We start from the raw sequence: 12,959 nt of genomic DNA on the forward strand, positions 1-12,959 counted from the left end.
GGGGGGGAGTCAGCCTGCAGTCACCTAAGAATAATGGAATGCTTTGTATTCGATTCATTATTTTCTAATAGATTATGAAAAGAAATGGTTGCCGTGTTGTGGATCGTTCGGAATAACTTCACTTTCTCCCCAAAGGCAGGTCAGAAATGCCTATACCTAGAGACTTTGAAGAGATCAGGCATCTTTGAAGATTAAAAAGTGGAAAACGAGAAAACACTGATTTTTCTTACCTTAAACTCTATTATTAATTCACCTGTCTTGCACAGAAACCAACTATCCTCATGCCCTTTAGACCCAAGACTAGTTGCTCATGTGCTATATGAATAACACGATATATTTTTTTTCCTATTTGAAAACTATCAGTGTATTTGGGCATAGCCTATTGCGGTTTATCAGTGAAAATGTGTTTTATAAATAATGAAAAAAAACAAAAACAAAGCTCACTAGTTGACTTGTAAAGGCTGAAAAAGTAGTTTTGCTTAAAAAACATTAGGCTGATTTTAGACTGCTTGCTTTCCTCTCTCCTTTTCTTCCCTTTTTGAACTTGTTGCATGGCGGTATTTATTCAAGGATTTTTGCCCAACATATTATTTGAGCTTATGTCAGGCCTGTTCTCTGTTTTTATCTCTAGGAACCTTAAATAATTAGGCTTTAAACCTGTCTACACATGTTCATTACTTCACAAGATGAAAACAATGCTTGAGCATTTGACAGATTTTAAAAATAAACTATTAGTATCAGGTTCACAGTGTTGGGAAATATCATAATGAAATTCCTGTCGTTTTTGGTGTTGAAATTATTATCACATTTCTCTATCATTTTAATTCTTTAAACTTTTTGAAGTTTTGTGTCAAGAGTTGCAGGAAATACCTACAAAGAAATATGGCACTACTGACTAATTTGACTAAATTTATGCTAAACTTTTTGGGGCACAGCAATTATTCCAGGAGTCCTAAGGATTCAGAAAAGTGATTATTGCCAAAAAGTAGATAAACTTCTACAAAGATAGCTAGTTTACCCAGTTGTTTTGCCTAATTAGCCAATTTAACATATTCAGAAATAACATATATTAACTTTTCGCTCCTCATATCTCTCCTCAGTTAAAAATAGGGATTCCATATTTATCACATACATCAAAACACTTCAAGTGTTTACTCATGTTTTGGAAAATACTTCTTTAAAACGCCAAATTACTTACTATGTTAATGAGTGGAGACGAGGAATAAGATAGATACTAAGCCCTGAAATGCTTATTTTATTTTGGAATTGCAAGCACCAGTTTAATAAACGGTGTTATAGTTTAAAATGCAAAACTACATTTTCTTCAGTTAAAACTCTAGACCTGTAAGTGGAGAAAATTGGAATTAAGTGCCAGAAATCTGCCTGTACCATTCTCATTTCTCACATTTCCTTTAACTGTCACTCACCCAATACCTGCCACATTCGGAAGCCACAGACAGGAAGTAATAATAGCTGACCAAGCCATAATCCCACCCAGCTTGGAAGCAAAAACTCCAAATTTTCTGCAGAGAAACCTGCACCTCCCAGCACGTTCTCCATTCAGTAGCAGAGCTGGGGGCGTTCGCCCCGACCTAAATGGGAGCTTTTGCTCCCTTACCCCCAACTCGGGTCTCTAAACCCTTTCTAGGAACTACCACTAACCCTTTATCAAACAATAGGACTGGACAAATAGTACACTGTAAATTAAAATACATAGGGGAAAAAAGCCTCCAAAATTTTAGGATTTCTTTGTTTTTTGAGAAATGTTTCTGATTAAGGCAAATAGTATTTAACTGCAGTAAATAAATCAACTCTGCTGAGATTTCACTCCTTCCACTGCATCTTTAGCTTTCAAAGCTTTTGTCTTGTTTGTTTATTGTTTTACATCTTTGGTTGTTTCAGGTCCTCTCCTTCCATCACATCTTCTCCAACCTGCACTCAATTTGCATAAGCAAAACTCAAAGTACTGTAACTGATATTAGAAAATTCTCCCTGTGTTTTGTGAAGATGTATTGTGCTGAAATCAATAAGACTGTTTAAAATTCAAAGACCTGCAAATCGTTCTGTTTGTCCTTTGATAGGGCCTGTGCTGATTAAAATGCTACCAAGGAAGCTTAATTGCTGCACTAATTAAGAAGTCTTTAATTTCTTTCCTAGGATATCGTTTGAAGCTGAGCTTGTACCAGTTCAGGGAAGGTATTTTCTTCCCTCCCTCTACCCCCTCCTGGCTCCTCCCCTCCCCTCCCCTCCCCTCCCCCATCCCCCCTCCTCCTCCGGTTCCCCCGACGATATCCCTGTGAATGGGAATTAATGGAGAGAATGGTCTCAGGTCTCACCATCTATTACTTAACAAAAATCGGCGCAGGATACAGAGTTCGGTGCAGTAAGAAATGCAGTTTTGAGAGGAGCTTTAAGGTTGCAGGAAACAGTAAGAAATACAGAGTAACTGTAGCAGCTAAAGTTCCGGTGAATACCTGGATGACAACAGGCACTTTAGCTCGATGATGAGGGCATCCTATTTGTTTAAAAGGGGAAGTGACAAGGAAATGCTTCTATTGAAACAGGGAAACATAAAAATGTACTTGCAAAACCTGTGGTTTAAAAGAAGAATAGATCTATAGAAAGGAGGTCTTATAGTTGGAATTTGGTAAGTATCATTTATTTTATGAGTATAAAATCATGAATTCTACGGGGATTTGGTTTTGACCCTTTTTATAACCCCGGGTGGCATAAGCACTGTATTACATCCATTCCATCCTTATCCACTGACCTATTTTATTCACTGATTTCTCAAGTGGGGAAACTCACTAAATGATTTCACTAAGCTTTCTCTGTAATCAATAGTCATTTGTTAGGTTTATTCATGCTGTATTATAATTCTGGTAAATGACTGCAAAGCAGAACATTGTAAGAAAGATATAAATATTGACAAAGCCAGTATAAGTCATGTCTTTAAATCTTCAGAGTTTTAATATAACAACTGATACAGTTATTTGAAAGAAAAAGAATGAAAATGAATATTTCATAGAATATAAAAAAACAAAAATGATTGAGTAATGTAAAGACAATAGGTATCTTAATGTTTTTCTTGAATTTCTCAAAATTTCCTGAAAGCTTTGAGTATCCTCTTTTTATAGCATCACCAAATGAAACAGAAACAACTTGGGCATAGGCAGGAAGGGCAACAAGAAAAGGTTCATTACAATTTTATTCTTTAATTTTTTTCCCCAAGTTTTATTAGAAACGTGCACAGAAAAATACAGATGTATAGTTCAGCTATATGCTGAATTCCTTTCAGTGACAGGACAAGGAGATAACATGCTTAATAGATTCAAAGGGAGATTTACCATTCCAGGCACGACGTCACTCTAATTATGTTTACTCTAATTGAAAGCAAGGTTTTTTGGAATCTGAAATTACTTTTAGAATTTTTTTTTTTAAATAATGCAAGTGGATCAAATGTTGATCACAAGCAGTTCAATCTTTCAAAATGTATTGGAAAATTAAATGAAAAGTGGAGTTTGGTACAAACAATGCCCCAGGGCAAAAAACAACTAACACTAGATTTTCCAGTCCAGCCATAACACAAATCAATTTGAGCACACTTCTATGGCCAGACTGCCAGATTGTTATGACTACTAATTCACTCAATCAAAGAGTGCATTAGCACACCCGGCACAAATAGCTTTAACAATAGAGTGCACTTCTGAACAATTCTAAGATATATCACAATGGAGAAGTAAAGAGGAAGATCATTTTTACATCTGCATATTTACTAATGGACTTACTTCCTACCAGGAAAAAAAAAAAGACAGATAAACTTCAGGCAAAGGCTTACTAAAGAGTTATCCAAGTTTGGCAAATCTAGAAAGATATCAGGGTACCAGTAGTTCAGTGACTTTGTTAAACATTTCTCAGGAGAGAGTCCAAAATTGATGTTTGCACTTCAGTAGTAAATCATTGAATATGGAGAAATTATGCCAAGTAACTCTCTCAAGCCTTTTTAACTCAGACACAGGGTCTCACCAATCAGCTCAGCAGATAATCCTCCACTGCCTTAAGCAGAGACTTCTCTGCTTGTACACTTCCTGTCTCTGCCCTTCCACTTAGGATTCCAACTTCTGACTTTTAGTGACTCTCTCATCCACAGTCTCCCTCTCTTTCCCAATACCTTGCCTTTCCTCAAGAACAAGGAATAAGACTTGTGTCTCACTCATACATCCTCTAATCAGACACAGAGAGTATGGCGAAAAACTACCCACAGGTCAGAAGGTGGGGAGCTGAAGGCTGAACACACTATAACTTGAAGCACTCAAACTTTATGTTTCAAACTTCCATTCTTAACAAAGAAGTGGTTAAAATGGTTATAAATAACTTTGAGTTGTTTTACAGCATGAAAATGCATGGACTGTGTATATGCTCACTGAATACATACACTAAGTATATACTCACATTCATGTTTATGTAAATCTCAGAGCCAAATGGCACAATTTTGTCACCATGGTTCCTCCCTCCCTAACCTTCTATCCTCTACCCCCTTTTCTTTTGATTTAGAATGGATGGAAGATGTGGCCGAAAATAATTTGCTGGTTATAGGTATTTTAAGAAATCTTTAAACCCATGTCAGGGGAGAGAGGGTAGTGGCAAAGAGTAGAATAGTTACAAAGAAAAAGTCATCATAGAATTGTTTTTTCTGACTCCAAACTGTATCATGTCTATGATAAGCTGTCAGCTCTCTGTGATAATTGAGTTATACTTACCCACCTCTACTTACTTCCCATAAGTCCCCTAATGCCATCTATGGACTGGTGTTGTACCCAAATATTTGATGAAAATAAACACATTTTTGTTTTTGATTCTAAGATCATTTCAGAGTTGGACTATAAAACAAGTAGCAACAAGAATAATATAAATGGCGATTATTTCCCTTCATCTCTTAAATCGGGACATTGTGAGAGGAATAGCAGGCTGGTTTGAAGTAAGGTCAAAAAGTCAGGCAGATATTTAAATCCCTAGATTTCTAATAAATATTCTACTTTTGATTGCACCTTTTCATATATGGCATTTTCTAACTGTCATACTTCTTTCTCTTTAAATAACCCAAACTCATTTTTCTCTTACAGAAGATCAGCATTAAGACTTAAGAACTACTTAAAGGGTACATAGTTGGGAATTGGGGGTTGGAAGAAGTCTTATGTAGTATAAGACTGATGTTTAATATTAAAACAAATTATTGTATAATATTTTGTAATGTTAGTAGAAATGTATTAAACTTGATTATTATAAAGGTTTCTGTTGATTGACTGCTTTTTTGTCTTGTTTTAACTTACACTCTTTTTTTCTCTTGACTTTATTGAATAAAAGAGGCCACAGTCAACAAATAGCCTATAAACATTTTTTCTATTTGAAGTCAGAAATTTCAAGGATTGTTAGAAAAGAATAAACTGTTTATTTATTTATTGCCCTTCAGAACAAAGAGGTTTTTTTTTATCAAGTTGAAAGAAAAACAATTGCCACCTTGCAGCCCGAGATCTTGTGCGTCAAGTTTCAGCCCAGAGCAAATTTTTACAACAAGTTATAAACCCCCTGTAACAGAGGGTTTATTATAATGGAAGTGCTGACACAACCTTAACTATAGCGTTGTAAACGGCTATGCTATAATATCCATTAAGCAGAAAGAAAAATAAGCTGGCTGATCAATAATTTATACAAAGAGTACCAACTGCAGACATAATAACTGTAATGTTTGCAAAGCAATCTCTCTGCTCTCCAGGCTTAACAGTAAACGCAAACTAGCAACGCTGTTAATTTCCAACTCCTACAGATAAGAATACAAACAAATTACTTAAAATTATATTTTGCTCAACATTTAGCATGCCTCGATGGGATAAAATAAAATTTAATTATGATGCAACTTGTGCCGGATGCAAGGCTGTTTTGTTTTCCAGCACATTTTATTATGAAAGGACATTCATTTGGAACATCAATTATGGGGAAATAGTATGTTTCAATGAATTGACTTGGGTCAGGCAGGCTCTTCTAAGAGTTATTCAGACATGGAAACAGATTGACACTGTTTAACTTCAAAGAAAGTTACAGGGTTTTACAAAGCCACAACCTGAAATACAATACTGCAAGCTCAGCTCTGATCCGAGTCAACTGTCAGTAAAAACACACCTTGTTGTCAGAGTTCATGGGAAAAAAGACTGGTTTGGAAAATGTGGCCATCATTAGCATCCAGTGAATCTTGAAGTGCTCAATTAATGGTAAGCTTCATTGCATGGCATGGGAGCAAGGTGTGTCATTTCTGTATAATAAATGTGGATCTTAAAATGTAAGTATTACTTTCTGTAAAATTTTGAAAATTATGTTTTAGTAGACATCTACATTTATTACTGCTTTGCTTTTTATAGTGTTCCATATATGTAGAGGATGTTTTAATATTTGTATTTTTGCTGACGGCTTTTTATAGTAAGAAAAGTAGGCTTGAAAGAAGTAAAAGAAAGAAATAGACTTGAAGGATCCCAAAGCGCCCGCTATGTATATACTTGAGTTTGAACCAGATTGTACATTTCGGAGGTTCACATCTCCATCCTTCTTTTTGTCTGTTCATTTCCTGGGGGTGTGTGGAGCCCAGGACATTGCTATCAGAGTTGTAAAATGGTGTATTACCCTGTGAGCAATTGCACTTGGAAAGCAACCAGTAATTTATATGAGAAGTGTTTAAGATTGCCTGCTCACCCAGTGATCCATGCCAGGTCAGTTCCAGTAATGCCAGAAAACAAAAGGAGGTGCACATCACTGGGAAAAAGACACCTTATATGCCTTAAGAGCTTGTGAAGGGAAGCACTAAAATGCCATTTTCTCAAATGAACTGGTCATTACCATTTAAAATCCTGAGGGGCTGTGGGACTGGGGAGGAGAGAAAGGATTTTTCTTTTGATTTAACAGGGCTCTGAAGTACTAGTTTTAAGGGGGAGGTGTTTTGTTGTGATTGTCTCAGGCCTACACTTTAGCAAAGGTTAAATCCTGAAACAAAGGTGCATTTTTTAACAAAGCAATGGAAAAAGGATGAACAGAACAGCTCTGAGAATATACTTGGCCCATTTTAAACTTCAAAATGAACTGTTTAAGAAAGTACCAGTACAAATAGTAATATAACCTTCTACTAATAATATCTATGCCAGTTGTTAATTTTTTACTTAGATTTTTCCAGATCAAACCCTCACTTCTCCAGTTTTCAGGGGAGGACTGTGGGACACTGGCAGGATGGTATACAAGAAGCCACTTCCTAAGAATTCTTCACATTCTGGTTTAACGTAATCAAGGAACAGGCTTTGAGTATACCAGCATTGAGGGAGAAATTGCACCACTGCTGTCCTCAGGCACATGCTTTCTCCATACATTGCAAAGTCATTTTAATTTCTGAACCAGAGTTCAATTCATTCTCATTCCCAATATTTCCTCACTTGTGTATTTAGAGAAGAAACTAAAGCAAATGAGTATTTCTTATAAAAGTCAGAATTTGTAATTTGCTGATTGGCTCAAGATTCAGCATATCCAGGAATCTTTGCAGATTTATCCGTGTTTTATAACTTTCACCACGATTTCTGATGGGTAATGCAATTAGCTTATGCTTTTACACTTGTACGTTTCTCTTCAAGCCGTCTCAAGGCATTTCTATTCTTTTATGATAGCTAGCACTAGTATAATGTCAGTGGATAATTAAAACTGCTTCTATACTACCTGCCCATTTTCCTGTCCCCAAATTCTGTCACTTGATCGTTCCTCAAATTGTATATTATTTGATTCAGACCAGGATATTGGAGACTAACACAATTTTAGACATGTCCACTTCTGTTCTAATATACAGTCAACTTAGGGAAGTTCTTGAGGCAAAAATCCAGAGACGTTAATTTGGTTTCCAAAAGCTGGGAAAAGAGAATCTTAGGCCTATAACAAAGGCTTGTATCTGAGACCCATACAGATGACTTCTTAGTCATGCAAGGAACCACTGGCGAGTCTTCACCAAGACTAAACACATAAGTGAGAGTGTACTCTGACGTGCTGCTGTAGATGATAGGAAAGCTGGTTTGTGTCCGCATTTGCCTTCTGAATGTGACTAAGCCAAGGGCATATGCAACAATTTGTAAGGTTTTTTACTTTAACACCATGTTCACTTTAATGTACATATTCTCTGTTACACAAAGCACACTTATTTTTGTGAGCTGATTATACACTTGTTGTTGAGGATGTAAAGAAGGAAAAGATATTCATCCCAATCAGACTTTCAGATACCTATCTCAGTTGAGTCTCATTACCCTAACATCGTTGAACTTTGTCTCAGACAAGCCTGGAAAATCATCTAATCCTAGGATTACAGATCTCATCCTGCCATTTCCATATCCAATGACAAATGCTTGTGAGAGCCATCCTTTGGAACTCAGAGGCAATCTCAGAAACACCCCCAGCCTGGAACTGCTTGGCAACTTCTCACTCCCAGTCCATTATTTCATCCCTATATAGATAGCATCCTTGAGCTTGTAAAAGAGGAAACTGACAATGAACAAAATACGAGAACTTCCCTTTATATGCACAGGTAGTTGAGACTTAAGCCAAGTATTAGACTCAAGTCCTCCTTGACTTCTCCCTGTCACAACTATTCTTGAGGGAAACCTTTTTGAGGTAAGCAAAGGAAAATACGTTTTTTCATTTTATTTCATATAAAAGGCAACTGAAAAAATAATAGACTGGCAGAGTTAGATCTAGACTCATGGTCTCTGTGTTTTTACCAGTGTACTGTCCATTTCTATATGCTTTAATACAACTACCCAAGAGCTCTCACTGCCTGTTCAGATGTACCAGCTCAGGTGCTGCAATGTAGCATGATGAGGTGAGAGAATCCAGGCAAAGATTTGGAGAAATGCTCATTTCAGGGACAAGAAAACTTAACTAATATGTGATGTTAGAAAGTTAGTCAAACTGCAAAACCCCATGGGTTTCCTTGACTTTGTGATTATCCCTGGTTTTCTTTGGTAAGAAAAGGGCAGCACCTACTAGCAAAAGACACCTATGACACACTTTGCAAAATCAGGAGTTAAACCAGCAGTTGACTGTCTAAATGCATTGCTTTCCTGTAGTCTTCTATGAGCCTTAGTTTGCTTTTCCATATGGGTCTATCCAGCCTCTTTCTGTTACCCTTTTTTTAAGAAAGGTCATTCTCTACTTCTTTTCCAAGAGATGACTTGGGGATCATTCACAGCTATTCCCAACAGAGTAATAGCATGCCCTCCTGCTGCCCCATTTAAGTTGTCTGAACTGCATGGCTTTTTCATTTATTCTCCCTTTAGAGTGAAGCTGCAAAGTAGAGAAGACTTGAATGGCCTTGTATCTTGAAAAGAAGTTCCTTGAGCAGTGGAATGCAACAAAGTGGGAGAAACCACTGAACACAGAGAAATGTCAACAATGAGGGGAGAACACCTGGGCAGGTGGATGGGAACCTTACTCTAGGCATTTTTTAGGACAAGGCATCCAAATCAGCTGAACAAGAAAATGGGTCTTTTCCCCCAGAAACTAATTTGGCTGATTTTGAAACACAGTTAACAACAACATAAATTTAAGTATATGTTACCTGGAGGTTCTTTATTTTATTTTTATGTTAAGTAATTTTAATAACAAATTAATGATGGTTATTGCTAAAGAAGAACTGTAAACTGTAGACATTGACTGAATAAGGCATTAAAAAAGACTTAAGATCAAACTAATTTTAATAGCTAAAATGCATTTACACTTATTTGTAGTCTATTTCAAATTGAACTTAAAGGAAAGCAAAAATGCTCCCCAGTACTATGTGCCAATAGTAGCAATTGGAAGTTTAATTACTTGTAAGCACAGAATATGAAAATACAGAATTAATAATCTGTAACTAAAAATCTTCATTGAAAAGATAGTAAGTTTTAGATGGCATACCCAGCAACTAAAATAAACAGTATTTTACATAGAAACATAACAAGATAAACCCGTGTCTCTCCAGTGCTGCTTTTAACCTTAATATTCAGGAATAATCATCATCAGTTTCTTGGTTTCTTAACCAAAATATTCTAATAAATCTGACTACTACCTGTTGAATATACAGAAGAAGCTTTCCAATAGGGAATTGTCAACAAAATATGCGAAGTGATACTTATACATATTGGGTTTATGTATGTTAGTATTAGTACCTATCATGAAATGTAAGACAGTCAAAATCAATGTTAAAGTAATACTGTATTGTACTGTATTTGAAATATTCTAAATGTGTTCTGCATTTAAGCTGAGCATTTTTTAAAAGATTATTTTCTATGAAAGTATATTTTTGTAGTTTAATAACCTCTTGTTTTAACAATATGATCACTAAAATATCTATAATTTACACAGAAACAGTTTCAAGGAATTGCTTTACATACACACACTTTCAAACATACCTATTTTCAGAATTTTCTAAATAGCAATTACTTTCTTTAGATTTATAATCTACAACCTATGGTTTTTTTCTGGTATCCAAAAAAATTTACTTTTTGTTTCCATTTAAGAAATTTTAGTTTAAAACTACTTACTAATCATAACAACACAGCAAAGGTTTGTTTTGTAAACATTTTACTTTATTACCAGCCTTTGTTTCCTGATACAATGCTTTAAAAATATCCTGGCTTCTATAAAGGACATTGTTGCAAAAAGGCAGCTCAAAACTTGTCCTTCCCTTCCTTTCATTGATCTGTTTGTTACCTTAGGTAATATGAACAGCTGTCTCCAGCTCACCCACAAGCAAGCTGAACAGAATAATAAGGTAGTGTTACTGGCCTGTATCTGTGAATGATTATACAGAGGATGCCAGTTCCTTTCCCCTAAAGATAAGGTGACAAAGATACCATAGAGAAGAGAACTGGTTAGCAAAAGCAAGCGAGTGCTTCTGATTGTCAGATTGAGTTACATCTCTGGTAACCACTGAGTTCTCCTTCAGCTGGGTTTCCAATAAGGTGAAGGTGCCCTCTGTAGGAGACTCCCAGTAAATGCTGCTTCTTCATATTTGGGTGACAACATAAAAAAAAAAAAACAAGGTTTTTTTCCACCTTTCCAATATATAAACAAACAGATAAACGAGCACTGCCCTCTGTGTTAACACAAGTTTGAACTCTTTATGAATCCTAGAGGGAAATTAGTATAAAGCCCAGAATCAGCTATGTAAATCTAGTGCCTTTTCCAATGAGGGAAATTGAACATTGAGAAAGCTGTTCAGCATGTTGGTTTGATATTTACTGACACTGTAGTATGTAATAGCATGGGTATTATACATTCAGAGGAGTTGCTAAAAGCATAAAGACAGAAGGTCTGGCATAGTTGAGTGAAAAACGGATCTAAACTGAAGGATCCACCTGCAGAGAGAACATTCACCACCTAATAAATAGAACTCCCCAAAAGGTCTTCTTATCTTCCTTTGCTATAAAGGTTACCATAATGCAGATTCATTATCAGTCCCACTGGGTAGCATATAGCTCAGTAAGAAATTGCTTTTGTTAGCTTGCTCAGAGAAAGAGATTAGCTATTTCACCAGATCTCTCGGGGCTATTTGAAATTTGGGGAATTCTCTCTGTAATTTAAAATGGAAGTTGAAGTCAATGTGAATAGACTAGGGAAAATCTCACAAATTACACCTCTCCATCTGGAAGTTTCTTCATCATTCATTGCAAAAGTACAAGCTGAAATCACATTTGTTAAGGCAGGAGAGATGTCATCACTGATGATGCAATTGCATGCATATTAATGTTTTAATAATTAAGCATTTGGTTGCAAAGGAAAACCTAAAATTTAAATGCTTAACTGTTTTGGGTTACATTTTTGGTCTTTACCGACTTTGCATATTACTTAGAGTTTATCACTGAAACCATCTATTTACATTTTTTGGACTATGACTTTAGCTTCTATGGAATGTGTGTAGGAGTCTAGTATCACTTGTATTGCAAGTTAAGGGATGAACACATGGGTATGGGAGCATAAGAGAAGGGAATATCTGCCTCCTTGCAGCTGTCTAACTGCATTTATCCTCCAATATCAGCTCAAACCTCCCTTCTCTGTGAGTCCATGTGTTTACAGCACCAGGTACATACTTCAACTACAGGGACACTTGTAGAGCAATTACTATATGCAGGCACTAGGTTAAATACTTTATGTAGATTATCTCATTTAATCCTCAAAACATGTGAGAATGACAGGCAATTACTATCCTAAAACAAAAATAAGGAAACTGAGGCTTGAGTGGGTTAAATTACTTGCCCACTCAACCCAAGGACTTGCTTTCTTTTATATACTTTTATATTCTCTCCCACTTTCACTGGTTTTTCCACCTGACTGTCTTTCACATGCTCCACTTATTTGTGTCCCTGTCTTCCTGACACAGCTGCCTGGTGAATCCTCAGCCAGCACTAGCACAGCAATCTGCCATCCCTCTGGATGACTGAGCATTGCTAAAGACTCTCCCATAGCTATGCAGATTGGTATCCTTAATTACTCATGACTCTTAGTTATAAGCTTTAAATTTAAGCTAGTTTATCTAGAAAGGGTGCTGTGAAAGCTCACATTGTCACATTAATAAGAGGTCAGGGCTCCAGTTAGTCTCAGATATGAATGAAACCAGAGATCCAAATATCTCATAACACCTCTGTCTCTGAAGACACATTTTCAGAATCTTCCTCAGTTTCTCTATCAGACTTCTTCCATAGAGCTGGATTCATGGTGCCTTGCAGTAGCCAGGCCTGATGCTTCTAATTCTATCATCAGAGATAAAATGAGATTAGATTTCTTCTTTTTTTGTAATCATTTTTTATTGAAATATAGTTTATATACAATATTATATTGGTTTCAGATGAACAATTAGTGAGTCATCAATCATATGCATTATTAAATGCTCACCATGATAAATGTAG

Source organism: Manis pentadactyla, chromosome 17 (genome assembly GCF_030020395.1).
Source record: "Manis pentadactyla isolate mManPen7 chromosome 17, mManPen7.hap1, whole genome shotgun sequence".
Classification (NCBI taxonomy): Eukaryota; Metazoa; Chordata; class Mammalia; order Pholidota; family Manidae; genus Manis; species Manis pentadactyla.